General features: G+C 38.9%; 1 protein-coding gene across 43 annotated transcripts in view; it reads left to right on the top strand.

The window, feature by feature from the left end:
* Nucleotides 1–21256, top strand: part of ZBTB20 (zinc finger and BTB domain containing 20) — a 471634-nt gene that overhangs the window by 33581 nt on the left and 416797 nt on the right. For 5 of the 43 annotated variants that reach the window (XM_021548928.3, XM_021548922.3, XM_021548924.3 and 2 more), the window contains one exon: nucleotides 8016–8096. The exons of 37 other annotated variants lie outside the window; for them this stretch is intronic. The gene's annotated coding sequence lies outside the window, so the exon portion shown is untranslated. Of the gene's footprint in view, nucleotides 1–8015; nucleotides 8097–21256 lie in introns of those variants that run through there. One more of the 43 variants, XM_077781233.1, reaches the window with a different exon arrangement.

The raw sequence follows: 21256 nt of genomic DNA, 5'->3' as shown, positions 1-21256 counted from the left end.
GGACTTCCTTCTTCAATACCTCGTGTCATAGTTCTTGTACTTTTCTGCAGTGGGTGGACACAGATCACTAGGCAAAATTTTATGTCCGGTTTGCACAAGTGTAAATGACAGTACCAAAGGTGAACCAGAACGTGTAAAGTCTTCCAGAATCTTTGAGCTACTATCAAACCAGTGGTTATGAAAGTCTGAATTAAAACCAGTTGGTAACTACAGCAAAAAAGAAAGGAAACCTGAATAGGCAGTGCTTCCAAGCCTCTGCAGAGCACCAATGGGAAATCCTTCACAAGACAGACACGGTGCCATTCTTTAAGTTACACCCATAGATGACCTCTTAATCTTACATTTTCAGAATGAATTTATCTTGAGGTTATGGTGGAGCTAAAAATGTAAGCAAATATAGTGTGTCATTCGATTTGGAGCAAAATACAGCATGGGAATTACTGAATTTCCTTTTTTTTCCCCCTTCTCAACTAAAAGACATGCTTTCTAATATCTTACTTCTAAGATCATCAATAGCTGTGTGATTAATTCTTTGAGGATACAAAAGTAGGACTGAGAAAGTTGTGTTACAGACTTCAGAGTTGTCCTTTCAGCTGACTGAAAGTTAATTATTGATTTCTATTTCCTCCTTAGAGATCCCTATACCTCTCTTTCTGACTAGAAAGTTAGTGGTCACAGTACAGGAATGTGAAAGTAAATTGTCATGTGGCAGTACAAGATTTCATGGGCAGGATATCAGGAATGTGTAAGATGGAGGTTGACATCAGGAGAAAGTGAAGAAAGACAACTAGGTAAAAGCTTGTGTCCACTGTCCTTTTATGTGGGTTGGATGTGGAGCCTACTATTCTCTGTGGCTCTGGCTCCTAAGCTCCCAGCTATCTGAGAGCTAAGTGAGTCACAGGCATTAGTGACAGAGGAATGCTGAGAATAAAAACAAAACAACAACAAAAAAGCCAACCCAAAAAATCTCATTGTTTAGGCACAAACACAAGAAAACCATGTTTAATTGCTGATGTGCTCCCTCTGCTGGTTCTCTAAAACTAACAAATGCTATTCCCAGGAGACCGGGCCACACCCTCTGGGACACTGCCTGACAAAAATTGTGCCAAATGAATGGTTTTGAGCTCTCTTGCAACGAGCAGTAGTAACAGCAAAAGAAGTCTTCTGATAAAGAGTGTTAAAGCCTTGGATAGCAGGCATGACTGCTGAGAGGTCATGAAATGTTCAATCTGTAATTCAGTTTTTTTTCCCCCGGTCTTACATTTGGTGTTCCTTTTCCTATGATTTCCCAAACTTTGTATTTTCTGTTTTGCTGTGCCTGCTTCTAGGATTTTTCCCATCTGAACCTTTTATCAAATGTTCTCATTGATACTTTTAGTTTCAATTTTAGTGTATGTACTATCTGAAGAAGCCCTAATGTAGCTTAGGCTTTGGCAGCTTCCAATTCTTTCTGTCACTGTCAGTTAAATCTGCTTGTCGGCTTTATACTGTTGTGCCCACTTCATCCTGTCCTTTGGCTTGAATACCGGCTGTTTTTTCAGGATACTCTTGAACATCCTTCCTCGTTGTGATGAATCTGTATTTCTTTTCCAAACATAGACTGAATTGTTTAATATATTCCCTACACAGCATATTTCCCCAGTAGATAAGTTTTTAAAATCCAGCATTTTGTGTTTTTATACTATGAAAAAATGTCTGAGTCCTGAGTAAGATTGAGTACAGGAGAGAAAAAAACTGAAAAAAAGCTGTATTAATTTCCATAGAATATTTGGGTGGAAGATTTCTGACATAGTAATTATTCAATAAAAGATGGTCTTGTGTTTCCCATATTTTCCACCTATGTGGACTGTCATGAAAAAGAGCTTCATCTTGCAGCCATTGACACACCAGTGGGAATCAGCTGTGCAGAGCTGTTGCAGGACTGGGCTCAAGTTTTCCATGTAGAGTAATGAAAAGTTTCCTTTCTGCAAGTCTCATGTTTCCCATCTAGGTGACTGCTTATTAAATCTTTATCCAGTAGGGACAATAAACCAAACAGCCTGGTGGGTAGCTAATTGTCTGGAGTGACTCAAGCCACGTATAAATCTCATTTGTACTCAGTACATTGACTCTCTCTGGCCTCATTGCTCTCTCAAGTATTCATTCATTTTGAGACATCTAGAATGTAATGCAAAGAAGAAGATCCCTGATCCTTCTATCTCAGTGTCTCGGATGATGCTTGTAGACTGATGCTCCTTTATTTCTCTTTCACAGGCCCTGCAGTTTGGGATCGTGTCCTTCTGAAATGTAGTGCAGGGCACTGGCCCCCGTGTGGGCACTCATAGCACTGAGACCTCATCACCCTTCTCTCACCAGGTCCCCAGATGGGAGGAATTGTAGCATCTCTGTGATAGCCTGCCATCCTGCTGTACCTGCTCTGGGGATGAATAGAGAGTACAGTGCCTGGGGCTACCAATCTGGCACCTTTTGCTGGTGCTAAACTAATACAAGTGATTAGAAGCGACATGAAGGCCCAGCCTGTCCTGGTGGACTGTTTGAAATCCAAGCCCTGTTTTGCAATTTCCAGCATTTCATGAAAGTGCTGCTTTTATTTTCCTTTCCAAGCCATGGCCAAGTTTGGAAAGATTCAAAGCTTGCTCCAATTGGATAGAAAAAGTGTTTTTAAGATGGTGATATATCCTAAAAGAGATGGTTCCTTCTTGGCTATACGAACCTCAAACCATTTATCCACCAAGTCAGTTAGGCTCATCCTGAAACATTTCACTGCTGTGAAAGCAGCTGCTCCTGAATGAGATTAAAAAACAGTTGCGCTTTTGCAGTACAGTCAGCTATGCACAACTTTGTGTCGGACAAGAGAAAGCTCAGTTATTTTTCCCCTAGTGCTGAGCATTTCTGGATTCTCGAATTAACTTGCTTTTTCTGCTAATCTCTGAGTCCCTTTATACAGGGGACTAGATCCCAATCCAAGCCTTTCTTAATACTTTGGTAGACAAACATTTTTTTTCCCCCAATGTGTTTACAAGGATCTTAAATATTTTTGTGAGCACAAAGTCATAGTGCAGTATCAGAAGTTTTAATCAGATTGCAGTGCAGTCACTGCTGTATGCATGGTACTGGTAAGGATAAGCTGTGCATTAGGGAAGCAGGATTCACTGTTTGTTTCTAGTTTTCTGTGTTATTTCCAATCAGTCAGTTAATTTCCTAGTGTCTCAGTTACTTGTCTTCAGGATAGAGATAATGACGTTTATCAGTTTCTGCAAGCAGATAGAAGGGTGTTAGCTATAGCTGTACTAGCAAGTTTTATACTTCCCTCTTGAGTTTGTGCCTTGTTATCACCCTGAAATGCATTGCAACTTCTTTCTTTACTCTAATGGCTTTCCTTTAGCCTCCCCATGAAGTTTTTGAATACTTGTGGTCTTTCTCTGACATGTCAGACTGGAACTGACACCTGAAGTCTTGGGATTTGGGTTTTGGTTGGGTTTTTGTTTTCTTTTTGGAAAGGTTTTTACCACATAGAGGTTAAGAGCTATTGTTTACTTAGGTAGTTTGGATGACAGTAAAACTGTTCTGCCCTCATGGAGGCTGTATTATGTTGGATCTCAGGTTTTTTGAGCCCTGTAATTTCACAGCATTCAGCCCTAGGTTGTCTTGACCAAACTCCTATTAATAATTGAGCTATCTCAGTTAAAACTGTCTCTATGCTGGAGTGAGAACCCTCTTGTGTAGATCACATCCATATCCAGCCCTGTGATAATTTATCCTGCTACCAGAATTTATTTAATTTTCATTCCATATCTTTTGCACGTAAAAAATGGTTGAAAGCAAAAAGTAAGTGAGCTGAAATGAACTTCTGTGGAGTTTCTTGGTGAAGTCTGCTTGTGCAGGAACACGGTTTAATAGACTGTAGGCTGTTTTAAAGAGTTATTAGAGTCTGGAGTAATGTTACTATGGAACATTGGCTTCAGTGTGGTAGAAGGATACAAATGGAGCATTTAGGAAGGAGGTTTGTGAAGAATGTGAGCAGCTAGAAGAAATAAAAGCTGAGACGCAGGCAGGGGGCAGAGCTGTTCAAAGAAAATGAGGACAAAAAGTCTGAACTTCATGCAAAAAGAGGGGCTAACTTAGGTCCCACTGGCAAGAGAGGGAGAAAATTTTAGCAGCAGGGTTCTGTATGAGTAGGAGCAGAGAGGCTGTGGGATAAGGCCACAGCCCTTTTTCCGTATGAGCAGTGGGCTGGAATAATCATCATAGAGTAATCCTCTTCAGAGGACTGTACTCTTAGGATAAGAGGTTCCATGTGAAATTTCTCAATGTCTGTGTATCTGCTAAAATGTTTATGGGTTGTATTTTGCCCTAAGTTACATTTCTGTAAAAGTGGACCAATTCCATGAAATTTAGAAGAACCAGCCTTGAACCAAAAGCTGAATTTAGCTTTGTATTTCTCCCTACTCTCTGCAGCTGGCATGTGTCTGAAGCACTAAAGATGATGCATGGTACTCCACAAGTGATTTGTGACCAGGCGACAGTTTTCTTTAGGACAGTGCTGCTGCATTTGACCTCATTTCTGCTGTGTTAGATACTGTCTCCCTTGTGGCAGGATACACAGGTGTATTAATAAGATTGTTCCAGATCTCTCCTTGAAATCTCACCTTATGCACTTGATGAAATGGTTTGCTTTTATGAGGTGTTGGTGATTATTTTCATAATGCTCAGGCAAAGGCAGCAAAAAAATTTAGCATTCAAAATGATGCCTTTTTTTCTCATCTGCAAAGGTTTAATTCTGAGACCCTGTGTGATTTCTTTTTGTCGTTGTTGTTGTTTTCGTTTGCTTTGTTCTCATTAACCAAAAAAGTGATGTGCCAGTTCTGTCTAAATTTTTCCCAGGCTCTTTTAGATAAAGGAGTTACACATGTCCTTCAAAACAAAGAACAATTATCAGCTGAGTTCAGCAGGAGGAGAGAATGCTCACAAAAGGTTCTAGGACAGTTTAGCCATAGATATAGATGCTGCTGATATAGATAAATAGCACTTTGCATTTCTGAAGAAACTTATTCAAATATTTTACAATGTTTAATGAAAGTAGCTAATTTAGTTTTGCCTAATTTCAGTAGCTGAATCAACATTATTATTTCCATTTTTTAATCAGAAACAATCGAGGCATAGAGAGAAGAAGGAAGTGAGGCCTTTCTTTCTTCCTTCCTCAGTGTATTGTACATGCAGATGGGAGTTGGAAAAGTAAAGACCATGTTCCATAGACAAAGGAAGCTCAGATGATTCTTGGCTATGTTAAAGACTGTTAGATTTCTTCTCTTTTTATTTTTTTTAATAATCATTGTGGTATTGTAACACATATGCAACTTCTTTGCCATTAAAGTCTTATTTCTACTTCCAAAATGAGATACAAAGACTCTACAGTAACTGAATATTGAGGTCAAATACATGAGGCCAAATGCAAATACATAAATGTATTACATTTAATACACCAACATGTCAACAAAGTCTTTAGCAGCAGATTTTTTTAAGAAAAAAACCCCATTTTTGATATTTTATTTGCTTATTTTTTGTAATTACTCTCTTAACTGAGTTGCTTGTATATTCAACCTGAGAACTGTACAAGGAATAGCTGCATTTAACTTTTTGTTCCTTGAGAATGAGGTTCTCAAGATCTCGAGATCTCAGTTCTTGAAAACTTGAAAACAAGTTTTGGGTTTGTACCGCTCTCTGATATTTTTTCACTTCCCAAGAGCCAGTTTTAATGTCTGTTGATGCTTAGAAGATCAGACTGGAAGGACAGCAACAGAAAGTTTTATTAGCCAGCACAATTAATACTTTCTTCCTTGAGAGTCAAATTCATCTAGTGTAGTATGTTTACAAAAGAAAAAGCTGGAATGCACAATAAGGTTTTGCCTTTATCAGAGACATATGGATTCACCATCACTGGATTTATTTGTGAGACTATAACAAAGAACACTCCTCAGGCATGTCTCACATTTCAGGGGTCAAAGGGCAAATTGGATGAATGTCCCTCCTAAAAACTGGATGAACCAGCTTTTTCATATGCAATTTCCAATTTCAGTAATCCCCGAGAAGCTTATAAGAGCCAGGATAGAGTCAGTTAAACCTTGTCTTATTAACCTCCAAAAGGACTCAAAGGGGTTTGGATCTCGAGGCTGGTCTGGATCCCAAGTGCACCTCTTAAGTTCTCTCATGCTGTCTCAGCCTGCTGGAACTTTTGGCAGACACAACATGGTAAGGTTTACAAAGTAGATGAATAGAGCAGCTTGAAACCAGGTTTACTGGGATAGTTCCCACCTGAGAAAGGCAAATCAAGCTTCTTTATACAGGAAAGGCTGTATATAACTTTCCCCCCTTCTACATCCCTAAGTAGATGTCTTTCCCCTGTTGCCCTTTCACACATATATGACCATTTTTTTAGACTGAATGGTCTCTCAGATTCATTCTGCTGATAAGCACTGGTCCTTTGAGTCAATTGTATTTGAGTCTTCTTAGTCTTTAAGATACTTGTGTCCACTTTACATGCAAAATTCAGATATGGGGATATTCTACAAAGGTTCCTTACCACGCAGTTGCCTTTGCATGCTGTTGTAGTAATAAAAACTGTTAGCTTTTTTTTTGTCATTAAACACCTTCAATGATATGCATTTACTTTAATAAATCAGTTTCTAGATTTGGTTTTTAACTTACTGAGGTACAACATTCACCATATTTAATTGGGATGCAGATAGTCTTCAAAAATGCCAAAACAGTGCTTTATAGGATACACCATTTTTACTTCTGTGTGCCATGAAACCCTTATGTATCTATATGGGTTTGGGGGAAAGATGGATTATAGAGTCAACAACTATGTAGGCATTAAGTCAGCAAATCTAGAGGATCCTTACTTCTTAACCATTTTACTGAACTCGTGTCTTTTTGTGTTTTTTGATGGAGATCACTGATGTGTTTAGGGGGAAATTTTGCTTGGCTGTCAAGTTTTCCTAAGTTTCAATGTGCCTAAAGGTCAGTGAGGTGAGAACACAGCAGAGACTTTGGAATCTGGAGGAATGACAGGCCATGGATTTCCCCAGACTTCCTGGAAAGCCAGAGCAAATGAGCTGAACTTCTGGGTGAACCTCTCTTAACCAGAACTGTTGAGGCTTCTTGCCTTGTCAGAGAGAATCTTGCCTCCTCTCAGAGGAAGTAATTCTGCATTATTTGAGAGAGATTTTAATGGTCTATATTTTTAGGAAATATGCAGGAAAAAGCCTACTTTGTCATATGCATGAACTGTAAAGCTTCAAATCTTTATTGCTCTTTGTTTATTTTATACAGCTTTTACTTCTCTATATCCTTATTCTGAATGCCTGTATATTTAACCTTAAGGAAAGAAGCACAGTAAGCCAAGCAAATGGAGTGGTGTTCAATTTGTTTCCTTGTTTTCTGCCTCAGCAGGTCAGAAACCTGCTCCTTGTGGCAGAAGGGGCCATATACCATGGTTCCTGCTCTGCAGTGGAATCAGATCTGCTGTGTGTGCACAGTAAAACCCAGCTAGGCAAAACTCGGGCAAGGTGCACCAAGCTCACCACTACTGTGCAAAACTCTAATGATGTCCATGCTGAGGAGCTTCAAAACTTCCTGGAATCACCAGGTTTGCTGAGAATGCACCATAGTTGATTTGGATGTTTGGAAATACACCCAATATGTCCCAAACTTGCTTGACTGAATTCATGGTAGTTTTCTCAGCAGCTGTGCTGGGTTTGTATGGAGTAGGTTCTTCTGGATAAAGCAGCATTAGAAGGTCATGAGTGAGATTAGTACAAATCATGAATCCTGAGTACAATCCTCAGATACTGAATTTATTTATTTTTTAAAAAATTCAGGCACTGTATTTAATGGCCTTAGATATGGCATGTGCAAGAAGAGAAGATATGAAAAATATAAATAAGAGGATATTTTGTCTGCTGTAGACTTTTATACTGATCTGAGTACTTCACCTCTGCTCTTCTGTTCCCTAGCAGTGAACTAGAGTGATGGGAGAACCTTCTGCATGCCTTGAAGTTTCATGAACAGCTTGTGAAATGCTCCGAAACCTTTAGGTAAAAAAGGCTGGGGATAACACAGTAATTATTGCCATATTTAACTTCTCTTGATCTGAGAGGAGTGAGCGGAAAACGCAAACACATATGTTACCATGAGAAATTAAGATATGTTCATTTCAAAAAAATTCCCAATAAGGAAACCATCTTCCTTGTCTTTAATAATTTCCCTCCTTATAGTGTTTTGCCTGATGATGTCATCAGTGGAAGAATACAGAAGTGGAAGGGTATTAGGGCTGAAAGGCATATTTTGACACTTTTAAGCCTTGTATCCTACTGACGTCAATGAAAGTTTCAATTCCAGTTCAGGATTGCAGTTCTTTTCAGAGTTGCAGAATGTGAGCAGGGATGGGTATTTGGTTAGAGGAAAATGACCAGCAAGTGTCCATCTGTGTTCTGCAAAGGACCCATTTGAGAAGCTGATTCCCCAGTGATGGATAAACATGGCTTTGGCACGATGATCGATGCTGATGTTATTTGTATCTTATCCCCTGGCTGAGAGAAGGGTTCAGGAGGACGAGATTTAGAAGTGAATTAGAGTGAGTTAGATTCACTTAGTGAATCTAAGTTAGATGGAAACAAAGGGTGAGGAAGAGGAGGAAGGCACGGTTCCATAGGGGTGTGTAGATTCCTGTGTTTGTTCTGGAGTTTGTGGTGGAGCTGAGTGTCACCAGCAGCACTGCTGCATTTAGTGGGCTCAGCATAAATAGAATCCCTAAACAGTTTTGTAAAGTGTCAGGGTTTTGCATGTGAAGTCACTCTTATGGTGACTCTTGCCTGTGCCATTTCTTTCCTTACCTTATTGGTGGGCTGAAGTTACTATTGCCTAGCCCAGTTTCACATCCATGAATATGCTTTCATCTCTTTCTCTGTTGCTTTGTTTATCTGTCTCTGTCTATCTCTCTTTGCGCCTGCTGCTTGTCTGCCTGCCAGTTTTTTCTTTGTCTCTATCACTTCATCATTGAACCCATCTGTGTAGAAAATAAGATATTTGGCTGTCTCCTATTTTTTGATTATTATTTTTTTATTATTTTTGTAATTTTGTTCCCTCAGACTTTTGAGGATGAAACTCTCACTCCTGGGGGTGCCAGGCATTTTAGATCTTGCATTTAGGAGGAGCCGTGATGCTTTTTGTGTCTGTTTGTCTGTCCATCTGTCTGCTGGTCTATAATAAGCTGTGCAGTGAGACAGCAGCTTACTATCTGTGTGTGTGAAATTAGCTAATTGGTGTTAGCAGCAATATTTTCACATGTTTTATAAGCAAAGTGCAGCAAGGTATATAAATGTAGGTATGATCCAGAGACACACACACATACACACACACGAGCGCACGCAAGCCTGTCGCTGCTCATGCATAGACGCTCAGAAGTAATTAATGTTAATAAGATTTTAATGTGCTTGTGAGATCATAATGAGGAGAAATGAATGCTCTGATTAGAAAAAGGTAACTGTGTGTGTGTTTTGGCTGAGAACAAGATTTCCCCTCTTTTTTATAAATCACAATTTCAGAACTTGTTTGTGATTGCATCAGTCGGTTTTTATTTTCAAATTAGAGGTCTGTTTAGCCATTTGAATGATTATCTAAATCAATGGGTAAACCCCTGATCATAAGAAATCGTGCAGATTTTTTATTCCCCTTAGAAAGCAAAGCTACTACATGACAGGGCTGGGCAGCCTTATCCTTCTAGCATTACATTTTTTTATGCTGCTTTTAAAGCCTCATCAGCAACTGCTCTCAGAGACGGTGCTCATTTTTTACAAATAGAGATGTTCATCTATAGGTGTCTGCAGTGCATAATCAACCAGTGAAACTATTGTGCCAAGGCATATTCCTGTTCATCAGTAATGATGAATCCTTAGAGTCCAGGTGATCACATGATACCTTGATTATATTTTGAAATAATTAGTTTAGGAAAGCAGAACTGTATTTATATATTTTTTTTCATTTCATCAGTCAATTTCCAAATAAGAAGGAAGGGAAAGTGTTTGCAGGAAATATTTTACAACCTAGGTTGTTTTTTCATCCTGGATGCTGTGTAGTCACCAGACTCCAGGCTGGCTAAAATCCAGCTGGACACTAGGGGTCCTTCTCTCCAGCAAATCAATGAAAATATTGTCCAGAGGGCTTCACTTCCATTTGCATACTTATTTTTCATATTAATCCCCTTGGGATTGGGATTTTTTTTTTTAATTGGCACTAAGAGGTTAGATACTTTGTTTCAAAAACATCTAGAATTGAAAATACAAATTTGAACAGTCCTTGTTCCAGTGCATTCCATGTTGCCTACTGCCCACTGGATTCTGGTGGTGCCTGGCTTGAGTGGTGTTTTAAAGTGTTAGATCTATGATTGAATCCATGGAATATGGTTCATTCCAGAAAGTGCTGGGGTACTGCAACAGTGGTTGTGATGAGAAATGTTAGAGCATGGTGATAAGATTGCAGTTTCCAAATCGTGCTGAACAAAACCCAGTGTCAGTAAATACAGCTTTGATAGGATTTGAAGTCTCTAAAGATGATGAAGTTTGTTTATAATGAATGAATTTATTTTGGAGAAAGGAAATGGCAGGCATTATATATATTTGTTTATTCCTCTAAACTCTCCTTTCAGCTAGATGCTGTACAGTCGAGCTTCTAACACTAGTTCATCATTCTGATAGCTCAGTCTGTGAACTTACTTTTATGAGGTACCTTGGGATATCGTCTTTACAAGTGTGTGCACAAGTGTGTCTGTGTAGGTACACTCAAAGCATGACTGAAACGTGTACATCCATGCAGTAAGGCCAAAACAAAGTATTCCCCAACTACTGCCACCATCCAGGTAACTTTTAATGACCCTGGATGGAAGAAGGACATCTTTACTTATCCTAGGTGCTTATAGTCTGAGAAGTGCTTTACATTTTGACCTAAATAAAATGGCAGGCTGAGCTCTCACAGTAAGGAAGCAACCAATTGTTTTAAAAATAATTGTTCCTTTCTATAATTTTATTAGAATATTTTGAGTAATATCAACCCCAGTTTAGGATTAGCATTGAACTGAAATAGTATTGAATTAATGGTATATGATTAATTCACAGAGAGTGCCAAGGTACCACAGCAGTGGTTGTGGTGAGAAACAATAGAACATGGTGATATGATTTCCAAATCATGAGGAACAAAACCAGTATCAGTAGATCATGGCTTAAACAGAATTTGAAGCCTTTAAAGAAGATGATGTGACAGTTCAAATCCCACTTTGGAATTAGTGTCCACCTGCATTATTTTCATTGCCGGTGTCTCTTTTTTTTTGTGTATGTGTTAACATGCCAGTTTGCAAGAGCTGGCTTCTACAAAGTTGAAGACTGAGTGTAGAGGAGCAAGGTAATTATCAACTCCAAATCCAATGAATTGTCACCTTGGAGCAGGAAGCAGCTAAGCAATGCAAGGAATTTTCTTTAAATGTGGGTGTTTTTATTGTATTCTAGAAGTACAGTGTTGAGGAAAACACTCAGTTTGGTGTTCCCAGCATTGGAGATGAAGCAGCCAAGCTCCCTTCAGCTGTGGGCTGAGAACTCCATAAGGCTTGGGGAGCTCAGGAAGAGCTGAGGCAAATTGGTTAAGTGCATGAAGTTAGTATGCAAAAATGAGTTGTGCTGAGTCCTTGGGGGACTGCTTTAATTCAGGAGTAAATTAGTCTTAGACCAATCTAGTTTAACTGAATAAGGAGCTACAGGGAGCTTTGCTGTTGAATTAGAGCATCTACTCACAGCTTCAAGACAATTAAATGTGTGCACATTGGTGTCAAACCTTTAGTTGATTTGCCTTAACATTCTCAATGTCCCCATGCAGGCTTGGCTTAAGAGATAGATAAACTGTTCCAAGCAATTAATTCTGTACTGGCGATCCAAAACAAAACAAGTTTCAATAACTTGTTTGCTTTGAGGGAAATATCATAATGCCAGCTATTGCACTATTGTTGACAGAGTAGCACTGATTGCCCTCCCTCTCCTTGGACACCATTGTTTTCCTGTGCAGTTCTTGAAGGGTCCACAGATACTGAGGATGGCTTTGTTACAGTCAGTTTGTACATGAAAAATTCCAGTGTAAAACATACCAAAGTTTGTGTATTTGGTACCAAAACATGCCAAATATGGGTATTTGCAATGAGTTCTAGAATTATTACAAGAAAAACAAGCATTTTCACAAGTTCTGTCTGTGCTTGTATTTGAGTACTCCAGTGTAGTTCAAAGATGAGAAAGAGGGTTTTGGGATAGGTTGGTTTGATTGTGATTGCAGAACAGAACATGGTGGGAGCACAGTAATGACAAGTTGCTTGGGAGAAACTCATTCTCTCTTAAAGAGGCCTATGGACAGTGTGAAAATAGGAGCTCTTAATTGTATGTTGAGATTGTGTTCTGAAGAATCTTTTAGAGTGCATTTGCCAACCTTACTTGCATTACAGCTGTTCAGTTTGATTTTGTTCTTCAGTACACATATAAGGTTAAAGTGCTGTTAATTCTTAAATTTCATAATTAATGAATAATTGTGAGTTAGTTGGTAAAACCTCCATGCTAAACAACTTTGGATTTGCACGGTGAAAACACTCTGCATAAGGATGGATTTTGAAAATATCTGTAGGTTCTAGTTCTATCAGGCTAATACAGAAAGTAAGTAATCAACTTTAAAGCTTCATTGGAGATAGTCCCCTGCTAGCATTAAAGAGGCGGTGTTTGTTCAAATATGCTAACTGCTCTGAGGTTTTTTCATATGAAAACATACATCCTAAAACTGTCAAGACATAGGCTCTGAAAGAACTAATTATCTCATCCTGCTTGCCCAATTCTGTATTTATGTTTCTAAATAAGTAGAGCTTTGCTACCAAAGTTCTTAATGCCCCAAAGCACCTGCTGAAGCTGCAAGGAACTTCTACTGGTATACGCATTTAGAAGAGCATTTTTAGTTGTCCAGAGGGCTCTTTGGTGTAGTGAGCTTAGAAATTCTAGATAAATGGCGTGGCATTTCTGCCAAAAATGTTGTTTTAAGAAGTTGTGTAATTGCAGAGTGTGATATTTACATGAAAGTAACAAGTATGGCTATCTGTATGAAGGCAGGAACTGTTAAAGAGATCAAGTTGTGTCCATACTTTCACCACCTCAGCTTCTGAAAGTACCAAATGCTTTTGAGGTAGGTAAGGAAAGCCTTCTCATGAACAAATCTGAAAAAAACCAGCCATGGAAGAAGTTCCTACCTTACTCTGTCATGGCAAATTTGGCCAAGTCTTTGAGCAGTGTCCATTTTCAATCAGTTTGAGTTATGTTTGACTTAGTAATGGATATTCATACTTGGGCATATGACAGATATTTTTTGTTTGTTTATTTTTAATAAGCTCTTCGTCTCACTATTAATTTGCACTAGATATTGTGCAATCTACAAGTTGATTCACACATGAAAGGAAATGGCTTCATTTTTCTGAAATTTTATATGTGGATATTGGGAAAGCTGTTTGGATATTTGAGGCTTCCAAGTAATGTAGAAGCAGACAGCACTGAGGAACTAGACACAGTCAGAAACATGAATCACTATGGCATGGATTTGCTTCCTGGTATTTCAGTTTTGTTATAATGTGGATGTGTGTCTTGTCATTAGCAGAATTTCAGTGGCTTCAGGGTTAGCTGGAGTCATCACAGAAATACACAGAGTAGTTTAATGTGTGTGCTTACTCCTACACTTATGCCCATGTTTACTGGTAGTCCTTTTGTAAAAAGTCTGAAGGTATACAAAGTATTTGAATAATGAGTTTGGGTAATGGTTCCATTTCTTCAGAAAATGTTAAAACTTAATCTTGTTCCCATTCTCCTAACTATTCTGCCACCACATTAGTAGGAACAGGTCTTCATACCTATGCCTGTATTAGTTACTCAGAAAAATTGTGAACTTCCCGTGTTTCCTGAGGCAATAGATACTATGTATTTATGTCTCTTTGAGACATTGTTATTTTATAGCTCCCTCTCAAGTAAGTGGGCTTTAATCAATGGGAAGAGCCTTTGTGTTATTTTATGTGAAGATCTTTCAGATTTGCAGGGTACTATGAGGTTTGGGATTTGCTCATAGGGTCACTCCCTGCATTACACTTCTCAGCCATGCTGTGTGCAATCCACTGCAAGAGATGCAGCACAGCAGCATCTCTACTGCTCTGGGTCTCTGGATTTGAGATGCATCAGACCACCCTGCTGGCCAGCTGTGTCTTCTGTGTGTGATCCTGGGAATCAGTCACCATGGTGCTTAGCAGTATCTGCAGGGTTTTGTGCCTCCAAGTGAAGTCCTGAGCTCCGGGAGATCTATCTGCCAGCAGGCATTTTGTCTGGAGTGACAGCCCAGGTAACATGAATTGCTGTGTGAAGTCTTATACATTGGGACAGCTGAGGTGCCTGTCTTCTAGGCAGGCAAAAAGCTATGAAGTCTGACTTGGGAAATCATGTCTCTGCAGTGTTCTTTCATGATATTTGCCACAGACTGGAGGAATCCATTGAGACATTTGAGCCATTCAAACAGCTAGAAGCTCCCAGCCCTGCTGCCAAGATTCTTATCTGACCACATGATAAACATTCTTCCTCAGGTATTTGCCCTGAACATCTGAGAAGTGCTTCAGGCAAGTGATGTGGCAGGTGGTGACTTGGTTCTCTTGGTGGTGGTAACCCAGCCTGCTCCACCCTAGCAGCTGCTGCCAAAACACTGACCCTGGCAGGGTCTGCACCTTCTCCTCAAGGCAAGGGAGGACACCCAAGGCAGTGGGGCAGGGGCCATGGGGAACAGAGCAGAGAATGGGAGGGGGTAAGAGGGGGTTTTGAGGGGGTGAGGAAGGCAGAACGAGAATGAAGAAGGGATCAGTGCCATAGGATTAGCCATGGCAGGAGGGTGTGGACAGTGATTTGTGTAAATAGCTGGTGTAAGTAGAATCTGCATTAGAAGGATGGGAAGGTGACAGGGTGTAGAGGTCTGTTTTGAAGGGAAAGAAAGAAGAGTACAGACATGTCTCCACCTGTGCACACTTGGGGTTCAATACAGAACTGGTAGATGTCATTGCCAGTGTTTGGTACCAAGAAAATTCATTGCTTTTGGAAAAGTTTGAAAACACTGAAAGTAAATGGAGTTGAGGCCCACTTATTAGATTTTCTGCTCTCTGAATACAGTAGTACAGTCTTGATGAATGTGCTAACAAATTTGTCAAGTTTTTGTTAAAAAAACAAACAAAAAAAAACTGGTGCAATTGATTTCCAGCACTCTACCTTTGCTGCTGTTTTCAAGGAGTTTCGTACATTTTATTCATTTTTCTTTCACTGATAGTAAGCAGATTACCAATTTTTTGGAATTTTTTTGCTGCTACTTTGGTGAGACTTGTTCTGGCATCAGGTAAGTGGAAAGGTCTAGCAGGTGCTGGATTCTGTTCTAAAGACTTTCTGTTAGTCTCTAATATAGGGGTGTTTTTAGTGAGTGCTTCACATCTAATTTGAAAGCGCAACCCATATTTTGTCTTCTTATGTCATGAAACTTGCCCAAATTGAATAGACCTGAAAGATTACTTCTTCTGTCCTTAGAGCTAGAAACCTTAAAAATATTATAGACTCCTTGTTTGTCACATATTGCTAATATATATCAAGCTTATAATTCACTGGAACTCTAGATCATTTTCTGAAAAACTGCTGCCTGTTCAGTTATCACCATCTTGTATTAGTGTCATTAATAATTTCTGCCCAGGTGAATTACCTGTAGTCCTGTTGAATCTCATCCAGAGCCTCTTGAGGTTTCTTTTATTTGCCAAGTTAATTTTGAATTTTATTCAGCCACTCATTGCCCTACTAGGTTCCTTTTTCTACAGGTCTAATAAAAATGTTTTCTATTCCATCATCTAGGTTATTAATAAAAATGTCAAATAGAACAACACTTATGGCAGAAACTGAGCTGATGCATTCTTGTATTTTTATAATTACTGCGTGGATTCCCTTATCCAAAATAGATTTGCATCTGTGTGATACCATGGATATGCTTGTTTTGCTCCTGTCTTGCATATAAAAATATATAAGATGTCAAAGGCCAAGATAAAGTTAAGGTATGTGACATTTGCTTTCTACAAGGTTTCTTTTCTTGTTGAGAAGGAAATTAGGCTGCTTTTGGCATGATTTGTTCTTAAATCAGTGTTGAGTGTTACTCATCTTTTGTACTTAGGTGCTTAAAAGTGAGTTTGATTCATTGTTCACTAGTTTTTCTGGGAATTAAGCTTAAATAATTCTGTGGTCTGGAATTTCCCCATTCTCTTTTTTTTTTTTTTTTAATTTTCTCTTCCCTCTTTGCATGGTAGGTACTAGATTTATTCTTTGAGTCTTTTGTTGTGTTCTACAGAGTCACAAAGTCTGTTTCAGACAATTCTTTAAGGAGATCAGGATGAATTCATATACAAATGACTTGAAAAATATTTAACTTAGCTTAGTACTCTCTAATTTGTTTGCCATTCCTTCTGGAGTAAGACCATAACCCTCTTTGTGGTTATTAGGTTAGAGAAGAATTATCCATGTCTTGAATGGATGGTGGTAAAAAAAAGGTGTTAAGCATTTCAGCCTACTCACATCATCTGTCAGTTGAACTTCGTCTACATTGATTAACAGAGCCACATTTTCCTCATCTACCTAAAGGTGCTAATAGAATGGTTTCTTGCTATTCTTGACATTCCTTGTTAATTTTGTGCTTTGAACCATTATGATTTTGTCTCTACATGTTTGTGTAATTTTTATACTTACATATTCTGATACCCTTTTTGCTTCAGGATTTTTTTCCTGTCTTGGTAGCAGTAAAGAGCTTGTACTTTAGAGATGTTAAAACCCTGCTATTCTCTTTCTTTCCTCTTTATTGGGACAGCCTGTGCATTTATTATTCCTATATTCCATTATTATTGTTGTTGTTGTTATGTTTAATTATAAATTGCTGTTTATACTTAGCTGTTAGATTTTTTTCACACCTGCCCCTTTTAGTCCTTGCTAAAAGACCTTCCAGTAGGTTGGCAAGTTAGTGCCCAGGCATTCTCCTCCTTTTGTGAGAGGTGAATGTCCTCTTGTCCTTAACCACATTTCCCATGGTCAGATAAGTAAAATACCTCCTTAGAGGTGGTAGTTCTATCCATGTATGATGCAGTTATCTCTAGTCTCTGTGTCCTTGCCTGATCCCTGCCTCTGCTGTGAGGACAATGAGAAACACTGATTCCTTCAGCCTTGCTTCTAGAAAATGGCAATCACTTTTGAGCTTTGATATCCCTCAGGTGGCTTTTTGTAGATTTTTGTTGTTATTCCTTATGGTCTTTTTCTTGTGCTTTCTTCCTGTGTTGCCTCCCTGAATTGGAATGTTCAGAAGAATACCCTGACCTCACTTAAAAGCCACTTAATTCCTTTGTAATCTGAATCTACTGACCTAAAAGTGGTTTCTATTACCAATATAAGATATTTGTTTTCTAATATTTCTGGTTTCAATTTTCTTTTTAAACTCCTCCTTCTTTTCTTCTTTAAAATTATTTCCTTTCCCTTAGCTTGCACATTCCTTTTGGCAAGTGTTTGTGTTTTCTCTTGTCAGCTGTGTCTTACTAGACTTACTCTTCTTCTCTCACTTTTCCTCAGACATAATTTAATGGAAGTTTTTAGAAGTTTTGTAGATCTGTGCCATTGCAACCATATGGTTTCCTATAATTGTCCTCTAAAATGAAACTTTTCTGTCCCAGTTTTGTGTGAGTCTTCTCTATTGAGTAACTTTGTTCATGTTCATTTTCTGTTTGAGCCTGTTGTGAACCAGATGAAGGTTGAATGCTCTTTCCCAAACTTTAGTCACTTCATAGCCACTTCAGAACATTTGAATCCTTCCTCTAAAGGCAGTCATAGATTTCTGTCATCCTGAACCTGTCATATTGCTACAAATGTTCGAAGTCTTGTATGGAAGAAAATCTTCCATGCAAGCAGATATTCAGTAGTCGTTGATTTAGCCCTTGGAAAGTTGGGAGGAGTTGGGAGGACATCTGAATATGTATCAGTAAGTTTTTCCTTCTTCTTTTTGTTGTTGTTGGTTAGGTGGTTGCTTGCTTTATAATACCAAATAATTGGAAAATTCCAAAATTCCAGAGAAGATAATATTTAAAATTCCTGCACAACCTGATTGCTTATGTTAATTCCTTTAGAGACCAGCTGCTATAAATTATATTTGGGTACAGGTTACTTAACTTTAGTCTTCTTAAAGGAAAATGCAGTTGAGACAGCTATTTAGTCTCCCTGTCATCAGTGGAGAGGAGGAGAAATACCTCTAGAGAGCTATTAATCCTAAATATATTACAGTTTTAGGATGGGATTAATGGCTCTCTGGAGATGATTATGGTTGCTTCAGTTACATATCTAACTTTCAGGAAAATAATAGTTAGATTATATGCATCTTGGTCCCATGTCTGATGAGATTTACCTGAAGAATATTTCTACAGTCCCAATACACAACACAGAAAGCTACTATGCTTTCTCTTACTTTGCAGAGATTTTGTATGCTTTGATTTTCCAAAGTTTGGAAGAGTTGCATATATTTTAAAATAATTCCTTTTTTAAATGTTGCTTTGTCTCCTGAATATTTGATTTTAATTTGCTCCTCAGTTTGGTTTATGGTGAAGAAACTGTTTGAATTCTTTGTATCTGTGTGGTCCCTTTTCTGTGGATCCTGTCTTTTGAGACTTCCCTTCAGCCATTTGCTCTTGAGTATTTCAGGTAAATACTATTCCATGTCACATTCCTCACAGATGACATGAAGACTAATTAAATACAGTTTGACTACACTAAACTCTTGTCTCCAAGTTAGTATTTTTAGGTGGATATTTGTTCTTGTATTTCATGATGCAATCACTAAAAATAAGTGATCCTGAACAACAGATTAGACATATTTGTTGATTTTTGGGGAAGAGCTAATGTCATTTTAGTGTTGCACAAGTTTCCCTCTTCATCTCTGTACAGCCGTAAGGTGTCCATGACACTATTATTCTGGCCACTCTGTTGCCAAAAACTTGTCAAGAATTTAGTGGAGAATTCAGAGAAGAGCAACAGAAGTTAAGAGGCTGAAGAGATTGAAATATGAGCAAAGATTACAAGATTTTAATATGTACAGTTTGGACTAAATGATGACTAAGACATATGATAACAATCTACAAGTATTTGAAGGGTGTAAAATATTAAGACAAAAAAGGAATTATTTTAAGATGTTCAAAGGGGTAAAACTCAGCAAGGAAAAATTTCAGCATGAATCATGAAAAACTTACTGAGACTTGCATGAGCTGAAGTCCTGGAATAATACATTCTTCAGGAAGGTGGTAAAAAGCCTACAGTCTCACATAGCCCAGAGATCACACACAAGAGCACACAAAAGCTCTCCAGTCTGGTGCCACCCATTTCTGAGAGCTGCTGAGACCAAGTGATGCTTCAGTGGTGGCTGTTGGACTGTGGGCAGGTGAATTCACCTGTGTGAAACATCCAAGTTGGGCTTTCCCAAGGGCTTCTGCAGAGTGAGCTTCAACATGGAGGGTTCATTCTGGTGGCAGCAAGCTGCCCTCAGCTGCTGTTCTTATGGAGAAGCCTTTTCCATCATATGGGTGTACATGCACCCATCCATTTGATAAGCATAGGAGGAATAAAGCTGCCACTAACAGAATATATGCAGAAGACTCAAGGAAATGTAATGAAGAATAGCACTTGGGAATATCCTGGCAAAGAATCAACATGACATGTTAGGTGTTTATTTTTCCTTTATCCTCTTCTTTCATCTCTGTAGGTTGGTGCAATCCCATTAAAAACTGTTTTTTCATAGACTTTTTCCTGCAACTTAAGAGTCATCAACACATACTTATTCATTCTGATAAAAGCTGGAAATTTAGACTGTATGTTTAGTTTAGTTAGGAGGGTCTAGTGAATTGTAGTGGACTAATTTAAGTCTAAAAATATTAAACTGTCATGACCACTGTATAATTGGGATGGCATTTTTGCTAAATAGGGACTTCTTTACTGTTTACATCTGGTTTTGCACTCGTAACAGATACAGACAGAAGGAGCGAGGACTAGAGTTCTCGCTCCCCCCTCTGCCCTCTGTTCCTCATTTTTATTTTCCTGTATGCAAAACCATCCTGCATGCCAGCTTGGGAAGCTGGCATCCCTCCTGTTAAGACCAAACTTGCTCTCTGTTGCAGTATAAATAGTGCTTGCTTCCAACTTCAGAGCAGTACCCAGCACTGCACACATACTGTAACTCATTGGGAAGCAGTAGCTCTGTTAAAGGGTTTTCTGTGCATAGAATGAGTTTGTGTTTGTGGCTTTGAATTCACTGGACAACTCTGAGCAAACATCTGGGCTAGGGCCCTTAAGCTTTTGTGATATTAGGTTACTGTAATATTTCAGTTCTGGAGTGGCTGAATATAAGAAGGTCCTACTTCACAGGTATGTACAGGAGAAAGCAAACCAAATGCCATTCTTTATAATACTTCAGATAGAAATCTGGGAGTGTGCTCAATTTCAGTAATTTCTAAACTTTAAGCTGCTGGAAGAAGAGGGGGGAATTGCACCAGGTGAGCCAGATAAGTTTTGAAATGTCCTCTGGTATGCTAGACTGGGACGTTGTTCTGCTTTGTAAAAGCACCTGATTGGGCAAAACAGGAGGCTGTTTGGTGAGACAGAGGTCACAAAGGAAGGCTGTCAAAGGAAGGCTGGAGGAATGGGCTATTTTCAATTACAGAAGAGATTTGTTCCAGGTGTTGCTGTGACCTATTTAGTTCTTCTGCTATTGAAAAATGTCTTTGAAAAAGTTACATGCTAGAAAGCAGTTGCTGTTTTCCTTGGTTCACTGGAACTGATTCCTTCCCAGCTGAGAATGCTGGGCTGTCTGCTTCAGTTGTACTCTAGGGCGGAGCCTTTCCATCCTTGGCAATCTTGCACATGTGGCCACCGACATGTAAAAGTGTAAAACTTCAAGAATAAGAATTATTTTTTATCTGTCTGTCAGTTGTTTCATTTTCTGAGTGTGGATGATCCGCTTGTGCACCATCAGCTGTTGTTTAGCTTCAGCCTGGGTGCACCAGAGCAAGTGCTGCCGAGAGGGATTCTGGGTTTTGGGGTTATGCTGTGCTGCTACA

This window comes from Lonchura striata, chromosome 2, assembly GCF_046129695.1.
Source record: "Lonchura striata isolate bLonStr1 chromosome 2, bLonStr1.mat, whole genome shotgun sequence".
NCBI classification, from domain to species: domain Eukaryota; kingdom Metazoa; phylum Chordata; class Aves; order Passeriformes; family Estrildidae; genus Lonchura; species Lonchura striata.
This window is presented reverse-complemented; position numbering and strand designations above follow the sequence as displayed.